The sequence below is a fragment of the Gallus gallus genome, chromosome 5 (genome assembly GCF_016699485.2).
Source record: "Gallus gallus isolate bGalGal1 chromosome 5, bGalGal1.mat.broiler.GRCg7b, whole genome shotgun sequence".
NCBI lineage: Eukaryota > Metazoa > Chordata > Aves > Galliformes > Phasianidae > Gallus > Gallus gallus.
Window position 1 is genome coordinate 17,813,508 of NC_052536.1, and position 15,047 is coordinate 17,828,554.

The 15,047-nt window shown below is 43.1% G+C and overlaps 1 protein-coding gene across 11 annotated transcripts in view; it reads right to left on the reverse strand.

Moving 5' to 3' along the window:
• Positions 1–9,592, reverse strand: part of SHANK2 (SH3 and multiple ankyrin repeat domains 2) — a 343,211-nt gene extending 333,619 nt beyond the window's left edge. For 6 of the 11 annotated variants that reach the window (XM_040701784.2, XM_015286884.4, XM_015286880.4 and 3 more), the window contains exons 1-2: positions 8,904–8,976; positions 1,543–1,641 (exon numbers count right to left, since the gene is read on the reverse strand). The gene's annotated coding sequence lies outside the window, so the exon portion shown is untranslated. Of the gene's footprint in view, positions 1–1,542; positions 1,642–8,023; positions 8,108–8,747; positions 8,977–9,252 lie in introns of those variants that run through there. The other 5 variants (XM_040701786.2, XM_040701787.2, XM_015286881.4 and 2 more) reach the window with 3 other exon arrangements.
• Between the last annotated feature and the right edge of the window lie 5,455 nt (positions 9,593–15,047).

Here is a 15,047-nt window from a genome sequence, read left to right on the forward strand (position 1 = left end):
TTATTTTCTGCTAAAAATGTAGAGAGCCAGGCACACAGTTAAACTGCTAGGTTCAGCCTACCTAGCATCGTCTCTTTTGTCCCATCTGATTCAGTAGCCAATAGAGATTTGTCAAAAAGGAATAGAAAAAAGGATGAGTTTAATGCCATGGAGTTTTACATCCTCCTTGTCAATTTGAAGCCTCACATGAAGTTTCACAAGAACCTTCAATGTTTCAGTCCAGACAGAAGAGAAGGTCATACCAAATCAGTAGATAATCACAGCAGAGAGAACTCCAAGTAAAAATTTAAGTTTTCATTTGAACTTTAAAAAGGGTTGCTCTTATTCTTTTCTGCCTTTCAAACATACAGAAGGTTTTTATCTCAGGAGCTCATTAAAAATGAAGATTGTGGCCTCAGTAGAAGGAAGGCAGAGAAGCCAACAGGCACAAGAGTGCTGTTGTACACGGATGTTTGGGTTTAGAAACATAATCCAATGGAAAAGAAACAGTGATATCCCATGGTCCAAATCTGAGGGATGCAAGCCACCTCACTCTCACCACACTGCTGTGTGGGATGCATCGCTTTTCTAAGGAGAAAATGAAGTGATACGGGGCAACTAGCATATCCCAGGAGGGGGAACAGGGGAGAGGAGAAGCACCAAAAAAAAAATCAAAATGCTACCTCTAATTGTTTTCTCTAACATGGATCTTTTAGAAACATTGTCTTCCACGCGGCACTTAAAAGCTGATTCACAGTGCCTGCTCTTCGCATCGATGTTTATTATTTTGAATCCAGTTCTGAGGGGGTATAAATAACTGACTTCTGCCAAGCTGCCGACACCAGTTGAGGATGTCAAAGTATACAAAATAAACATTTATTTTCCTCAAATGTTCCTCAGGGGCTTTGAAGTCTACAAATTTCACATTGCTTTATCCTACATGTTCATCTCACAGATGACTGACAGGCTAAGTGGCATTCATAGTGATACAAAAACTTCACTTTCCAAGCCTGACTGTAGAAGTGCAAAGGCCAGAGTAAAAAGCAGAACTTGTTAAAAGCTAGTCCCTTCCATTATAACGTTTCCAAATATTTATTTAGGTGTAATTTTTCTATCAGGTAAATGCTATGCTGATGGCAAGGTGAAGCAAATTTTCTGGTTCGCACAGCAGGAGGACTAAATATAAGCATGTTTTTCTTCCATAATGCATTTTCATCAGGTGGAAAATGGTAGGTCAAGTTCAATTTTGCAAGTGGTGCTCACAGTGTTCACAAAGCATAGATAACACCTCAACAAGATATGAGAGGAACAACTCCAGAGATGGCCTGCAGCAACCATCAATACAGAGGGAGCTGTAGCAAGTCTCCAGGTGCCACTGTCACTGTGAGTGTCCCCATGTAGCTTGTAGCTATGCAGAAGACAGTGTCTGGGCATCTCAGAGTCATCAACAGGGGAAAGAAAGTGGCACTACAGCACTACTGTAGGATGAACATTCAGTCCTGGCCTAGAGATCCCTCCTCCCACAGCCCATGTGAGTGGTCTCCCTCTGCCGCATAGCCTTACCTCACGCTCAGGGTGGTGGGGCAATTTGCAAGTCTGTAGGCTGCTTCTCCTGATAGTTCTCAGTGCACGGGCAGGGAAACTGGTGAAGCCATTGCAGGGCTGGAAGCAAACAAATGGGAGAAGAATGAAATTTCTGCAGACTGCTGACTTCCTCAGTGGGCTTTAGACCCAATGTAGGAAAGAAAAGGCAGAAGAGAAATGCTTGCCCTGTAGAGATAGCTAAGCCATGGCAACTTTCAGAAGGACTATTCACTGCACTTGAAACAGAAGGCACTTAGATCACTGAAGTTTGATAAAACTGAACCAACCCTTAATTTGAAGCAGTATTTTGAAGCACTAAAGCCCTGTAAGCTATTCCTTACTCCCTTACAATAGTAGGCTAAGCAAAAAAGCAGGTAAGTCTCTCTGCACTTGAAGGTCCTTGTCCAGATGCCTCCTCTCAGATGCCCTCTGTTGACACACGGTGCTGTTGTGAACCATATGCTTACAAGCTGTAATCACCAGAGGTGGACAGGACCACCAAAAAACAGTCATTTCTTTTTAATCTTCTCAGCTATGTCAGGTCTAATCCAAATGGGATATCAGCATGTGATAGCAACTACTGAACTAAACGTGTACCCTCTTCTGTTGCACACCAACTTTTCTATAAAGTTCCTACTGGCTTTCACAACAATGCCAGCCACTGAGAGAGTTAAAACAGAGGCTTTCTCACTGAAAAATAGATAAAAGATAAAGTTTAAAAAATATAATTGACCAGCAGTCTTTTTTTTTTTCTTTTTTTTTTTTTTTTTTGTCTAGGAAAAGACTTTATGTGAGAAAAAAAAAAGAATATGTGACTATTGGTAGTAGGAAAGGGTATCATATTCTTGTTTATGTTTTTCAGGCTATAGTATGCTTCAGAAAATTCTATCTTAATATTTCCTTGAGAAGACAGAAATTGTACAGTCCACTGCACTGATGGTAGAATCATTCTGCCATCTGATTAAAGCAATGTACAGTAACAAAAGCAATAACAATATACTACACCAAAGTCATGTTCTATGAGCATACTGTCTAATTGGATAGATATCATTTAAGAGAGATGTAATGTTTCATGCAACTACAACCACATATAATGTACTTAGAAGCCTGTTTTCAGTAATAATGGTTGCAGATATGTATACACGGTAGACTAAATTAATGGGTCAAATTACTTAGCTTGCTACGGTGGATGCATGCTGTAAGGGGAGACTAATTGGAAATCAGCTGGTCTAAAAGAGTCATCTGCCAGTTCAACATTTACTGCTAGCATCGAAGCACTGGCAAGTGACAGGACTTTTGTCATGCCCTATTTGCCATCAGGCCAGGTCCTTTGAGAGCCCCTCCCCATAATGCAGGTAGAGGAGGCATGCAGCACCGTGCACACTGGACAGCACTGGGGCAGCCTCAGGAGGGAATCCTGCAGGTCTATAACTTAGTAAGGTCATTAACATGCTAGAGGAATTCCATGCATTCTTTTAGATTATACAAAAAGATCCCCATCTATTACAGTGATCAGTAAAACATTTGAAAATAGTGGAAGTCTGGGAAAATATTAGCATACACCAATTTTAACCACACTACTACAATGTTAGCTCAACTGCAACGTGTTCACATTATTCCCCTTGACTGGAAAAGCCACTTTCAAAATACATATATAAGAAATGTCAACGTATATCACTAACAGCCAACTGCACATCACAGTTTCTGCCATCAGTTCTCCTTTTAAAATAGGTTGCTGGGATTTAAGCATTGACTTTTGTCAAAACAAAAGCACCTTTTGAACCCAGTAAATTCTTCCATCAAATTCTTTCATTATGTAACTAGCTTGGCTATGGCTTACATTTCTGTTAAAAAATCAGTTTGAGCCCAACATGCCATGTACTACCAGTGACCCCCTGAGCAATTAGGAGGACTGGTTCAGAGTTCTTATTACAAAAAATTCTTAAAGCAGGCTCTGGGGATGTTTCCTATCAGGGAGCAAGGTTCTCCAAGTCCCTTACACCTCAGTCAACAACAAAGACTTTCAGCCGTACAATGGACCAACTGGGACTTTCACAGCTCATGAAGAAACTGAATGTTAGATCAGAAACGATGGAAACAAAAGAACATATAAGTGGTACAGTTAAGTTTGGGAAAGTATTTTACATTTCTTACGGAGGCGGGAAACAGAGACATTCGTTTTAACCAGTAACAAATTCTTTTACCAGACTGATAAGATAGGTGATGTTTTAAGGACATTTTCTAACACTTCTCTGGTTGCCTTTTACACTGATAATTTTTACTCACATCTCCCACACTACGCTCAACTCTTTTTCTTAGTCATGATTAACAAAATGCAGCAGCTTAGCTGCAATAGTTCACTCTCCATCATTTCTGCCTTCTTCTCTCCTTCGATATTAGACCCCTTCGTTCCCTTTCCTCCCCTACCCTGTTTCCACTCCATACTCCAGCTGGGCTCCATTCCAGCCAGCCCAGCACAGGAGTGGTTGGCAGCTGCTGCACGTGACACAGAAACACGTCTCCTCAGATGAGACTCAGCAATGTGGAAGGCTGCTCTGCAGAAGTCACGGACTGCTCAAAATCCACAGCCTCTCCTCACATCCCCAGATACGAGTCACGATGGTGGAATGGTTGGAGGATATAAAATATTTATGTTGCGTTGTTCACACAAATTAAAGGAAGAGCATCTTTGTAATCAGAATAAGGACTGCTGAACATATTCTCTGTTATCCTCTGGTGATTAAATGTTAAATGTAAAGCTCACACTGCTGGTGCAGCCTGCATCATGGCTTCACAGCCTCAACGCTGAACACAAAAACACCACTTCACTGTTTTCTGAGGTTTACTTTCAAAACATACTCAGACACACTCCTCTGTGATCAAAAGGACTTCAGTCCCAAAACTCTATTTCCTTAATGATAGCATCCTCATTACAAATATCAAATTTTGTGAAGTACTTGTTCCATTTTATCAGTAGGATTGAATCAACAAAAAGCAGGGAAACACTGTGAATCTGAAATTGCAATGGTAAACCTATGTGCATAGCTACGCATAAGTTTTAACAAAACCTGAATCGGAGGCATTCAGAATCTAAACATAGAAGGGAAACACTTGAAATTAACTAAATGTGTCAGTCCTTTGCATAAGAACTCAATAACAATTTCAGTAGAAAGACGCCATAGGCCCTGAACATTACGGCCATTATCTCAAAACAAGCCAGTGATTGTTTACGGTGCCTACAAGAAGGTGCTGGCATGGCACTCTTTACTTCATTCATCATCCCCTCATTAAGCATCCTATTGCTCAGCCACGCATATCTATCGAGACCCCGGCAGCACTCCCCCTGCTGAGCACAGTGCCCGTCTCCCCCTACGCTACAACAGACCCTACACACAAGAACAAACTCAAGAGCACGAGCACAACTCTCCCACACTTTTTTACACCAAAAAGACATAATAGCCGAGCTGGTTTCCTCCCGACATCCAAACAGAGTTTGGGTATTTAAGTGAAAGATAAACCATTTACTTCTAATACAGGAATTTGTTTGAAACGACGCTGGACATGAAATACAACTACTCTATCTAAGGCTTCAGACAAAACCATATGCTAAATGTGACATAGCAAAGAAGATTAAAATGTTTCTTCAAATAGAATTTGAACTTAAATCTGATCCACAATTTGCCTCGTGTTTTATCTCATCGGTTTAAAAGTAGGTCTTTCTTTGTAGCAAAACGTTATAAACTGTTTTCCCACCCTTCCTGACAGAAGAGGCATGTTAAAGCTGCTATATTGGACCATCACCAACGGTAGCAATTTCTTTTTGCTTCAGAGGGGTCTGGCATATGCATTTCTATCAAGAGTATAACACAGTGCATTTGCAGTCCTAGCGATAATCCTGTTTTAAAAGGCCATGAGCCCTTTCAGATGGGGATGGTCCTTATACATCATGGCATTTTGATCCAAAATAACCTCATGCTCACTTACAGGCTCGCTGGCTTGATGGCAGCCTATTAAAACAAGACCTGAATTCTGCACAAATGATGCACAGCAAAGGCCAATTTCACATCTCAGGTTTTTAACATGAATTAAATCACATCTGCTTATTCTTAAAGATAGCATAAAGGGTCGAACTCATCTCCTCCAGATTTCTGTGGCTATTACTTCCAGAATCAAGCAAGAATCCCCCAAATTTTTATTCTCAGCATCTCTGACATGAATCAAAAACAACTGTGTACACTGTTGGCAGAGTGCCTGTGTCACAGCCTCATCTATGGACTGCTCCACGCAGAGCCCAGCAGCCTGAACTGCCAATGTCTGCACACAGCTCTGTACTGTGGAAAGTGAAGTCCAGGGCCCACTTCTGACAACATTCAGCTTCCCCTGGTCTCCCAGAATCCCTCAAAATCAGCACGAACCTGTCCACAGATACAGGATCTTCCCTTGAAATCTCTGCACTACATCAGACACTGCATACACAAATGATCACACAGAAATCCGTGCTAGTAAGATGTAACTACATAACACGATAAAATTTTCATTTTAAAAATATATTTTTCCTCTGCTGTACTCCTTCACAAACCTGTGAAGCATTTTATTGAAGACTTAAGAGAGAAACTGGTTATAAAAATCCCCATAACCACATTTTTTAATGATTTTTTTTTCCTCAGACTGAAGTGAAAAATATAGAAAGTAAAGAGCAGAGTGTGGAAAGTGGCTTATGTTTTCAGACATCTTGGTTTGTGAGTTCCAGGTGATGCTTTTCAGACAGGCAAGAAAATTAGATTAAAAAAAAACCTGATTCTTAGCATGACTGTTTTTCTGAAGTTAATGACATGCAAATCACTATGCATGTATTTACATTCTTGATTAGAATGAGATCGAGAAGTTAGAAAATGGAGCAATGACGATCCTGTAGGTTATAGCAGAGGTTTTCCAGATAGACAAGAGACATGAATAACTTGCGTGTAAAAAATGAAGACTAAGAAAAGAATTAAGATGCTGAAGATAAGCAACTTGCCTCTAATGTCCTCATCAAAGAGTTCATACTATCTAGGGTGCCTACTTTTTTAATTAATGGAAAAGTAGTTTGATGGGAACACCTACGTCATGCTGGGGCTCTGCGGGGCTCCTCTAGAAACTTGCAGTTCTGTCACACAGCAAATGCTCATCAGGCTCCCTAGCACAATAGTCTGACCTCCAAAGCAATGAAATTGAAGTCTGCTGATGAAACTTAAGAAAGAAACTTGATCGAGCCACTGGAGTCTCTTGCATAATTCACTTTCTCTTCTTTGGACAGCTCTTGACGGAGCTGTTGAGGGAGCACCGTGTCCCCATCCCAGACACCTGGCATGCACAAAAGATGCCCAAGGCACATCCTTCAAGGGATGAAGCCACAGCTTTCTTCCACACGCAGCACAACTGAGGAAGGAGAAAGAAAGAGGTGGAGAAGAATAATGGAAGGGGATGCAGGGGAACATGGGGGCTAGCTCTGAGCAGGGCAGCTAAGAAGTAACCCAGAGGTTACAGCATCTGAGGAATTCCTGAGCTGAAGGAAAGTAGAAAGTTCCAGCTCAGCCTCAGCCAGGAAACAGAAAAGTACAAACGCAGGGAGAATAAATGAAATGGGGAGGGTGGGGGGAGAAAAATCAACCCAAGGAATTTAAAGATTATCTATTCTGGACCTAGCAGCAAGGGAAAGCATGAGTGCTATGGGATAAGAAAGGACAATCAAAAGAACTAGTCAGAATCAATGCAAAGGATTTGTTGGATGGCCAGGACTCTCAGCCACATCTTCGTGGGCTTTTAGTTCCAGTTTACAGCAAAATACCAGGAAAAGCAAAGCACTGCTTAAAGCCTGGACACCAAAATCAGCTACTACTTGTTTCAACTTAATTCCTCTAAACTTTCAGACTTAGGAGAAAATCATTGCAAATGCCTAGGTGATGCCTATATTAACACGTGTAAGATCACACTGACATTCAAATAAGTGCTGCCACTGAGCAAAGCTCTTTGAGGCCATTTTGCCTCCTCCTACAGCTTTGGGAGTGCTGTTCCTAGCTGGGTCCTGGCTAACCCCCTCCTGCCACTGCAAGGAACTGAGCACCGGTGCCTCCTCTTCTCCCCTGTGGTTTGTGCTCTCATTTGATTTCTGAGAGTCTAACTGGAGTCCTTGTATTCTTAGTATAGAAGAGACAGGCAAAGTTAACGTCCTACGGTATCCAGAAGGACATTTGAAACTTCAATTCCTTCTAGCTATGAAATCTATGCAGGTTCCTCTTCAACACTTACTGAATTTAAGTGTGCTGAGGACCTGCTAGCTTCCCTACCAAAGCCTGACGACTCCCACAGTGGTATCCAGCAACAAAGCCAACAATTTACCAGCAGGCACTCTGCTTCTTTTAAACAGTACAAACAATTCTGCAACTTTTAAACAGTACAAACAATTCCTATTTTAACCCACCTTGCCGTCCCCTACTCCATCTGTGCCAGCGGTTGCAGAGGAGCTCCCAGTTTCCCACGGAGGGAGCTGGAGTTTTGCTGATCGCTGGAGCCGACGTAGGAGACAGTTGGAGGGTTAAAAGGCATTTGAGCCTTGCTATTTCACAGCTGTCATTATTTTAATGCATTACTGTGCTTTCAATATAAGCAAAGACGAGCCACGCAATTCCACAGCTAAGTCACAACCTTGAGCCACAAATAGCTTTAAACAAAGATATCGTTTGTTTTTGAGGGCTTTCATTCTTTCTGCCCGGCAGAGGCTCCCTCGAACAAGGCAGGTCGTTCTGAGCACAGTCAAACAGAGCCAAGAGCACAGCAAAGGAGAGAAGGGTGAGGCACAAAGCAAAAGAAGTGAAAACTTCCAGGAGCAGAACGCGCTCTCGGGCAGGCTGAGCTCCCAGCGGGGAGGCTTGAGGCTCCCGTGCTGGGGAGCGAGGCCTACAGGCACAGGTTTGCGGAGCAGCGCTCCTGCACCCCGCAGCTCTCTCTGCCCGGCGGAGCCCATAGGAAGCACCTCCACCTGCAGCTCCTCCGCCTCTCGCTGGCAGAGCGGCGGCAGCGCAGCTATCCTGAACTCGCAGCCCCTGCCCACCGCTTCCCTCTGCCTCTCAGCCCTCCGCCCCGGCACCCCCGGTCCCTCCGTCCCAAGCCGCGACCCCCGCGACTCCTCCGCCTCACAGTCTCACCTGCAGCCCCCCCGCCCCGACCCGCCTCCCGCACAAGAAATTCCCCTGCAAAAGTCGAGGGGCTCGCTTCTCCCCCCCCCCCACACACACCTGCCTCCGCGTGCTCAGAGCCGGGCAGGTAACGCCCGCATCCCTCCGCCCCCGGGCCGTGCCTACCTGTGGCGAGCGACGGGGCGGCAGGGCTCGGCGGCGGCTCTCCCCTCACGCCTCACTGCCGGCCGGGCTGGGCGGGGGCCGGAGCCGCCCCCCCGCCGCCTGGCAGCGCCCGCCTCGCCGCCGGGCCCCCCCGCGCCGCGCGAGGTCAGCGCCCGCCGCCCGCCTGCTCGGGTACCCGCGCGGCGCGATGCCGTGCCCCGCTCGCGTCGCTTTCCTCGAGGAACCGAAGGCGTCAGACTCTGCCCATGAAGGGATCCGGGGGTGGGGTGGGCGCAGCGCTCGGCTGGGGGAAGTCGGAGCAGAGGGGGATGCTGCCGGCATTCCTCCACATCCCCCCGCCGTCACCCACCTGCACGCCACGCAGCTCCCGCTCCGCGCGCGATCCACCGCCCCACAGAGCGCCGTGGCCCGGCGCGAGCCCGGTACGCTCCCGGCGACGACGTCCTCTGCCTCGAGCATGGGGCGACCTGGGGGCGCAAAGACCACAGCCTGAGCCCTCAGTGGGTGCGGCAGAGCTTGGGCCACTGCTCTGTGCAACGCCCGTCTAACAAGGACTCGTTTCAGAGCGCTTCTGTCACCCCATTCTGGATCTGTAACACCACTCAGTGCAAATTAAGACAGTCAGAGCGAGCGCGTGGATCTAAGAGCACTTGAGGAGCCAACCTTCAGGCACTACACCACACCACCACAGAGATGAGTCACCGCGTTGCCTCTCAGTTAAACCTCTCTGAAGAAGCGCTGCTCCAAAAGTAATGCCTCCTATTTTGTGATTGTAGCCCACAACATCGGGTGTTGGTGGTACGGCAGCAGAAGTCGAACCTTCCCACCAGTGTTCCATTACATTCTGCTGCCGTGTGACAGACGGCGGCAGAGGGGCAGCCTGACAAAACGGCAGCTGACACGGAAGTGAGCATGAAGCAAAGGTGTGGCACTGAGTTCCTCCATGGCACCCCCTGGCACTTGCTGAATGGTTATGGAGACCAACCAGTGGACGTGAGCACAGTAAGGTGTTGGGAGGTGCAATTTAACAGCGACAGTGCAACACTTCCACTGGTGCAGACGGCTGCAAGGGCAGCACACAGGTTCTTGTTCACTGCTGGCCAAAACACATTGCTAATAGTGATGACTACATAGGAAAGTAACATTTAGTAGCTGAGAATGCGCTCTATCAAATAGTGTTGTGCTCTTTGTATCTGTCGTGGTTCACATGGAAATAAACAGGAGGCATTACTTTCCGAGCAACATAGGTAAATAGAAGAACAGAAATTATGCATAGATACAGAAGATATATTTAAATAGCTTCAGCAACTCTTTAGTAACTCAGTTTCGTATTTTCTGCCCTGCTTTCCCCAGCTGCAAAACTTTTCACCACAGTAGCTCTCAAACAGTTCTTTCTAAACAAGGAGCAAACGTCCTTGAAACAGGGAATTTTCTTCAATCCACGCAGAGCAGCTAAGTTACCTCATGAATATTAATGAGCATTAAGCTGTGCCACAAATATAATTTTCAGGCAAAAAGTCTTCTGCACGTAGGTGCAGTCCCTGGCAAAGTTCACAACACAGCATTCTCTCTGCTGGTTGCAGGTCCTCAGTGCCACACAGATTTCCTCTTCAGATGCAGCAGAGGCAACTGGGAATGCTGAGCTCCCAGAACATAAAACATCATTAGAGAAAGCTAAAAGCAAACAAAAACAACGCAAGGCATCAAGCAAGAAAGAAAAAAAGGTTATTTAATTTGCATGGGAGTTTTCTACCTCTTCTGAACAGGTCCACCCATCTCTATATTTTTCCTCTTTAAATGTTAAAGCATCTGAACATTTGTTCTGTCAGTTGAGAAAAAATGGACTGACTTAAACCCATCTTAGATCCCCGGGGGATATCACAGGAAAATAGGACAGCAGTGCTGAGAGGAAAAACTCCATCTACTGCATCTTTTACAATTAAAACTTACCAACAGTGACGCAGGGGAAAGAGGTGAGAACGGCTTTTATGCTGCAATTCAAAGTTCCATATTGTATCCAACCACCAATACACAAAGAGTGCAAATGAAAATTACTCATGTCAGTGGCTGACAGTTGCACTGTCTGAGGAGCACCCTTCTGTAGCTCTATTCATACTGACATGTAATTAAAGCATACCGTGTCCAGAAATTTCAAGTGAAAAGCCTTGAAGTATGATCAAATTGAGCTCTGTGTATGTCTTTGTCATGTCTGAAATGCAAGAGGTACTTAAGGATGCTTCAGGTATTCTACAAATACAGATGGATTTGAACAGGAAACCATAAAAGTAAATCCCCTTTATAATTCATACATTATGAATTTAACTGCAACGCCTAGAATTCTGACTAGTTAAGTCCTACCAAAGCTTCATCTATCAATGTATGTTTTCTGATTCCAAATTTTTAGGCTTCTTCCATTAACAAAAAAGAATGATGATGACCTTCAGGAGCTTTGGCTGAGTAAGAACTAAGAAATCTGGGACGAAGGAGCTGCTCCAAACTATAAGCTCCTCCCTGAAAAACATGGTGAATTGTGACAAGATATTAAGAAACTTTTTCTGTAACATTTTACCCTTCCAAAAACATATGAAAGAAAGCACAGTGAGGGCAAGTCCCTGGATTTAAGAGAAACGACACAACTTTGCAGTTTCTGGGAACAATCTCATGTATGTTGGACTATTAATTTCATAAAATCATAAAACCATAGAATCATCAAGATTGGAAAAGACCTCTGAGATCAGTCCAACCATCCACTCGTCACCAGTATTTCCCACCAAACCACATCCCTCAGTACAACACCTAAATGTTTCTTGAACACCTCCAGGGATGGTGACTCCACCACCTGTTATGGTTGTCAGAAACTTGTGGAATCCATCAGCCTGCTGCAGAGGTCTGGGCTATTGAGAGCAGTCTGACCTCCACGGATGGAATTTGTTGGTCTCTCGGCACCATCTGAGCTGCAAGGTAGGTGCTGTTGCCTGCAATTGCCCATGTTAGAGGGTAGAACTATGATACGGTTAGGTGGGATGAAACCCACGCTTCTTATTCGTGGCAGAGGAAGTTTCACGAACTTTGTAACTTCTCATTGTCATAATTATACTCTGAAATAAGTAATGACCTTCTTGTGTCAGCGCAATGGATGATTGCAAACAAGTTTGCTTATCATTACAGTTATATTTTTTAAACCCTGCTATCAAACAGAACCAGCATGTAGGTGAACTATAGAAATGAACATAGGAGTGGAGCAATAACACAGCACACTCCAAACTCAGATTTCTCATATGAGGAGTAAAAGGTGAAACATTTCATTTTTCTAAAACACATTTCCATCCACATTTCAAAAAAACTTTCTAAAAAGATCAAATTATATAAGTTTGCTAGGACACTTATTTAGATTTCCTTGTACATTCACTCATTTACTAAAATCCATAAGATCACTTACATGGAAAAAAGTCAAAATCCTGTAATATTTAAGTGGGTTTGCTTACAGATATGCCCTCAAAGCCCTCACTCTCCTATATGGTTCTACACATAGCATTCTTACCATTCTGTTGGGTTCTTTACTCTGTTGGGTTGGCATTTCTTTTGTACTTTGCTCTCATACTCCTTCAGTACCTATTTCCCCACTTGTGTTCAGAAGTATTTTGTCAGTTGCCCTCACTAAGCCAGCTTATTATGCTTAGACCAATATAAAGTCAAATTAAAGCAGATTTTTTTTTTCCTGCCACTATGAGAGGATTTCCCCAGCACCTCATTACATCCTAATAAAAGTCTTTAAAAGCACCAGTTAGACACAGATCTGAAAAACTTAAAACACATGCATGTCTCCTGATGGAAGATTATTGTGCCCTTTAAAATAATAAGCCTTTCAAGTATAAATACTTTGTGTCAATTTTTATTAGGTTCCTGGCACTCCAAGATAAATGACCTTTTATAGTAATGATAATAAGGAAATAAATTTGTTCCTATTCCGTTATAAGTAAATTATTATGGAATCAGAGAAAGTATCTTTCCTAATTTTCTCCCCTTACCTTTTACTTGTAAAAAGTTGCATATAGTAAGCACTAAATAACATGTTATCTAATTTTCCTCTATTAAAGCTGTTTTTTTTTCTTTCATTTGATAAATCTGCAATCTGTAATATGCGTGTTCTGACTGTAATGGTTAATTCATTTCCTCCTCAGGTTACACGCATAATGACAGTTACACAATAATTTATTTTAAGAATTTTGCTGTGCTTGACCTGTTATGAATATTATACAAAACCACGACCATCCAGATCACATTCTACTTTACTTCCTTCGTTACCCTGCTAGTGGCCACATTTTCCATTGGCAGTAATTTACCAGAAACAACAAGCAGTGGAGAGATGATGTCTTAGTGATGTGCCCTTGCTGATATGAGTACATTGGCCCAAGATATATATTTATTATTTTTACGGATTTCAGTTCCTAGCAACATAGCATGACAGACAACTTGCTTTATGTGCTCTGAAGCCCTCGGGTAATTTACCACACTTTCTGCTGAAGACAGGGATAGGTAAAAACAGATGACTTAAGAATATTCAGAGGTGCGCGTCAGTCACAAAAACTATGGAAAAGCAAGTGTGACTTACATCATTCCGAAGCATATGCTGTTTATATAGGTTTTAACACTATATCTACACATACATATATATATAATATGTATGTAAACTGGTATAATTTAGAAAAAAACTACAGTATTCCTCTCATAGGAATTTAAAACTTGAGTCTCATGAAAACTATGCCAAAAATGAAGCATCTTACACAAAGTATGTTTAAGTACTAGAGGATAAATAAAAAAGACTGCCCTTTTCCACCCCCAAAACTGAATAAGACAGGTTTAACAAACTTTCCCTGTTCTATGCAGCCAATATAAAATTACCTTTGATAGGAGCATCTGCAAGCAGTGCCGTAGGAACACTGTCATATATCTCACATCCCTTCCACGCCATTTGAGAGGGCAACACACATCACCTTACAATTACATTCTGTGTTCATGGCTACATGCTTCAACTGCTGTATGAGCATTTACTGAACATGCCTGAAAGTATATATACACATTACATACTGCCCAACGCTGATTTCTTTTCATAGAAGAGAGAAACTTCTCCTACAGACCTAGTAGGAAAAACAACTTCAGCAAATGGTCAGTTATCATAGTGGCTCTCACGATCAAAACCCCTTCTCCAGGCTGAAATGGAGGGTATCAAGGAAAACAGTCCAACAGCTGCATAAGGTTATTCCTGTTTCCACACCTTAGCAAGTCTAGTTTTAAGAATTAACATGAAAGACAGCCAAAGTTAATTATGTTGAAATCTATAATTAACTCACCCTTTACACCTGGCCTAATGGGAGGATCTTTGAGGTTCACAGGTGTTTGAATTACCACATCTGCTTTAAATCAGAGAGATCCTCACACAAGCTTAGTTTAGGCAAAAAGCAGGCAAGGGCTGTTTTCAACATGTGGCTGGTATCACAGCTCTGCAGATCAGACCCACAACATAGGCTTAAAGGAATGCAAGTGCCAAATTCCAGCTAATCTCAGCATACATGGGAAACCCTAAGTCTACACTTAAACTCAGTTTTGGAACTTGTGCTCAGTATTTTGCATGCACCATGTGCTTTTCTGGGTAGGAATAAACAAATTTTTACTTCAATACTCTGGTCAACACCAGATGAAATCCTGTGATTTCATTCACATATATTTCAGTTTGGAGATGCATTAGTGGTCTAAAAGTTATTACAGCAGTTTCTCAAAAAAAAAAAAAGAATTAAAAAGAAAACTTCTATCTAGGTTTTAATGCTTTAGCCTGCTTTCACACAACTTCAAATGATAAATATTTCTATCCACTGTGCTCCCGTTCTCTTATCAAGCCATAGCTAATCAGTTAGCAGCTGCCCTGCTGCTAACTCAGGCAACAAACCACTCGTGACTTCAGCAGATGTTCTGCTTTTCATGCTGGCAGGGATATTTACTAACAGTTTTTCTTGTTACAGTTTTCTGTCTCAAAACATACTCCTCAGAATCAGGGCTATGCCACATTTAACCATTTAGAGCCATAATACCCATTTGCTAAGGTTGGTACCTGCTCCAAAGCTACAGGACAAGATTTTTTGTCAGTGT